Below are 4,268 nucleotides of genomic sequence, written 5' to 3'. Positions count from 1 at the left end.
CTGCATGTCTTTGGACTGTGGGGGAAACCGGAGCACCTGGAGGAAACCCACGCGGACATGGGGAGAACATGCAAACTCCGCACAGAAAGGCCCTCGCCGGCCATGGGGCTCGAACCCAGAACCTTCTTGCTGTGAGGCGACAGCGCTAACCACTACACCACCGTGCCACCCTCATGGGTAAGTGTATCCCCAAATTGATAAGACTGCAGCAATTGTGGCCTGCCCAAGACCTAAGACCAAAGAGGGGGTAAGGTAGTTCCTGGGCTGGCTGGCTATTATAAGTGGTCTGTGTCAAATTTTTCAGCTGTCACCAGCTCTTTGACTGATCTCACTAAAAGGGGGCACCAGAGCTGGTCCTGTGGACAGAGCCATGCAAACCAGCTTTTGCTCAGGTTAAAGTGGTTTGGTGTGGGGGCCTGCTGTTGCTTTCCCCTGACTTTTCTTTCCCTTTTGTTTTGCAGACCAACATCTCAGACAGAGGGCTTGGGGCAGTTTTGTCCCAGGTGGTGCAGGGGGGAAGGAGCACCTGGTACTGTACATCAGCCATAAGCTCTGCAATGTGAGAGAGTAAGTATAGCACCATCAAGTGTCTAGCCATCAAGTGGGCATTCCTCACTCTCCATTACTACCTGCTAGGATGCCCTTTCACCCTCTGTTCCACCCATGCCCTGCTCCAGTTGTTCCACCACATGAAGGCTGGATCATTTGTTGGTATCTAGCTCTTTAGCCCTTTAAGTTTGAGGTGGTTCACAGGCTGGGGGCACAGATGGTGGTGGTGGGTTACCTTTCCTGCTGGGGGTGAGGAGTCAGCTGCATGCTGGATGGCTCCCCAGCCTGAGTCGGGCAGTGGGTATGTGGCAGGGAGGGCGTGGTCAAGCATCAGCTGTGAAAGGCGAGGAGTCAGTTTGAACCATCAGGTAAAGTCACGAGTTACACCTGTGTCTAATTACTGGCTGTCTATTAACATCTGTCTCTGTGTGTCTTTCACATGACATCGCTGTGTCACTCCACGTGTGTAGTTGTGTGTGATTCTGTGTTTGAGAGTGTATGTGCATTAAAATCACTGAAAAGTGCAAGCTTTAAAAATAAAACACAACTGCATTGTATGCCTGTCTCTCTGTTCCTCATTGCCTGAACACAGAAAGTTGTCACAATCAGAAATATGTCTGAAATACTTGCTTCTCTATGAAAATCCTGAGGAAAAGAAGAAACATACAGTAGCTTCCTTTTCCAGTGCACACATTTTTGGGTTCATTTCAGGTGGACATTTTGCTGAAAACTGTAAATCCTGATTAATGAAATTTACCTCAAACACAGTTGAAGGTTCATCTAAAAGCCCCTCAAAGTGATCTGCTGGACTGTACACTGGATGACTGAATGTTGTTGACTCTGAACTGCTAATTACAATGTTACTATAAAATTCACTAGAGAGCAGCCTGGAGCAAGACATGTGTGAGAACCTCTCCACTTCATTTTGTTTGAGAGTAAACACAAATCTCTGGTCATGAGCTGCTGCATTAAAGGATAATATCTTGTAGTACTTTCATAAGCACAAGCAGAAAACCATGAACAGACTTCTTGTTCAGATATTCTCATTTTAAGGGAGCTCTTTGTAGAAAGAGGAAAAACAAGATAAGATTTAAATGTATTAGAGGATGTACTGCACTGTATTTCCCAGACTGCATATACAGGGCAAATTCTGCTCAGCTCTCAGGCTTAAAGAGACGTTTGCAGAAATACAGTAGTGCAGAGGCAGGACACACATTTGTCTTGGTACTTTATAACAGTGAGAATATCGCAGATGCCTTGAGTCATATTTATTTGCTGAAGCACTTTTAGTTGCTGAAGTAAGAGAAAATGAAGAAGGAGGGTTTTGGCACAAAGGCCTGAGAGCAGCCAGGTGTAAAAGCCTCATTAACTGAGACCCAATTTTCCTCTGATGAGAGGAATACATGAGCATTTTGACATAATGGGGACATTTAGCTGTTGAACTAAAAGGTACTTATACAACAGGAAATGCAGGTGTAGGTAATAGCAATAGATAGCAAGAGTGTTTCTATTCCATTACTGTTTTCAAACATGGATGAAGAGCATTTTATAATAATATAATAGACTAATTACCTTTCCCTTCTCACCTGCAGTATGTGGGTGTGTAATGTTCGAGGTCCCTCTGAATTCAGCAGCTGCTCATTAATATTTATCAGCCAGTTGGTACATGTTTATGGATGATCTTTTTTACTTGTTTGAAAGTAAAGAAACTGAGATATGATTTTAAAAACCATGAGCATATTTGAAGTTTGTTTTAAATTAAGGTCATAATAATAATAATACGGCACTGTGGTGTAGTGGTTAGCACTGTCACCTCACAGCAAGAAGGTCCGGGTTCGAGCCCCGTGGCTGGCGAGGGCCTTTCTGTGTGGAGTTTGCATGTTCTCCCCGTGTCCGCGTGGGTTTCCTCCGGGTGCTCCGGTTTCCCCCACAGTCCAAAGACATGCAGGTTAGGTTAACTGGTGACTCTAAATTGACCGTAGGTGTGAATGTGAGTGTGAATGGTTGTCTGTGTCTATGTGTCAGCCCTGTGATGACCTGGCGACTTGTCTAGGGTGTACCCCGCCTTTCGCCCATAGTCAGCTGGGATAGGCTCCAGCTTGCCTGCGACCCTGTAGAACAGGATAAAGCGGCTAGAGATAATGAGATGAGATGAGATGAATGAATAATAATGCAGCACTGTGGTGTAGTGGTTAGCACTGTCGCCTCACAGCAAGAAGGTCCTGGGTTCGAGCCCAGTGGCCGGCTTTCCCCTACAGTCCAAATGCATGCAGATTAGGATAAATGGTGGCTCTAAATTGACCGTAGGTGTGAATGTGAGTGTGAATGGTTGTCTGTGTCTGTGTGTCAGCCCTGCGATCACCTGGTGACTTGTCCAGGGTGTACCCCGCCTCTCGCCCGTAGTCAGCTGAGATAGGCTCCAGCTTGCCTGAGACCCTGTAGAACAGGATAAAGTGGCTACAGATAATGGATGGATGGATGGATAATAATAATAACAACAACAACAACATACAGGACTCCAGTCTAATTATGATGGGCTGTTCCAAGCTGTTGGATAGGACTTTATATAAGGGTCTCTGTTCACTTAATGAGATGAAATATTAGCCTGTTTGCAAACATTGCAAAATAGCTGTACTTTAGTGAATGTCTCCATCTAGCGGTTGTCAACATACAAAACATACATTACGATCATTAAGGATAACATGCAGACATGTAGCTGTTGAGAGAGCTTATATCTGCTCAGAAGTATGTGCACCCCTGACCATCACACCCATTTGTGTTTCTTTTCTAGAATGTTAGCAAAAACTTGGACGCACACAATGGTCTCATGCCTTAGTAGACTGGTACCAAAATCCAGAATTGTGACACCCAAAGGCATTTTTGAGACAAAGTCGGCAAACAGTCTTATTTTGTCAATTTGGGTGTGCCGAATTCAAATCTGCAATATGCCGAGCTCTATCTGACCTCTGTTGACCTCTAGAGGTCATTGAACTTTGGGCCTGTAAACGTCTCAGCTGTTTCTCAGCTTTCTAAGGAATGAAATGTACTAAAATGATTAATGAAGTTAGCACATGGCCTTGTTTGTTAAATGTTTGGGTGCTGAATTCATTTTTCATTTGTAAAACGACATATGACCTCTGATAACCTCAAGGTCATTAAACTTGGCCTATAGGCCTATGCATTTAACGGCATTTTTAAACTGACTTTACTCCCCCAAAAAGAATATGAACAGACAAAAAACAAATAGAAAGGAACAAATACAACATTAAATGCCAGTCCATGTACATGTGACTTACTTTTCACAATGAGAATGCCTAGGCGATCACCTTACATAACATTGCATTACATTTAGCGGTTATTGTTTATACAAAGCTACTGAAAAAAGGACAGATTCAGCAGCATACAAAATGTGGGGGCATACAGGGTATACAGGTTAATCAGGGTTAGTATATATGAGTTTTTTTCTTTGTTGTTTGTTTTTTGTTTTGTTTTAAACGGGGTAAAGCCTTTACAAAAACAAACAAACTTTACAAAAAACAAACTTTGTCTCAAAAATGCCTTTAACTCCTTAAATAAGACCTTTTTTTAATTTTGATACCAGTCTATAGTGAGTGCTGTAGATAGAAAACACTAGAGTGAGTGGACAGTCCAAACAGGACTGGACTACATTACCCATAAGGGCGGAAAGGACCGCCCCCGATGACGTCACATATGAGGAG

Source organism: Neoarius graeffei, chromosome 16 (assembly GCF_027579695.1).
Source record: "Neoarius graeffei isolate fNeoGra1 chromosome 16, fNeoGra1.pri, whole genome shotgun sequence".
In the NCBI taxonomy this organism is placed as follows: domain Eukaryota; kingdom Metazoa; phylum Chordata; class Actinopteri; order Siluriformes; family Ariidae; genus Neoarius; species Neoarius graeffei.
The sequence above is the reverse complement of the archived record's forward strand: the minus strand, read 5'-3'. Positions refer to the sequence as shown.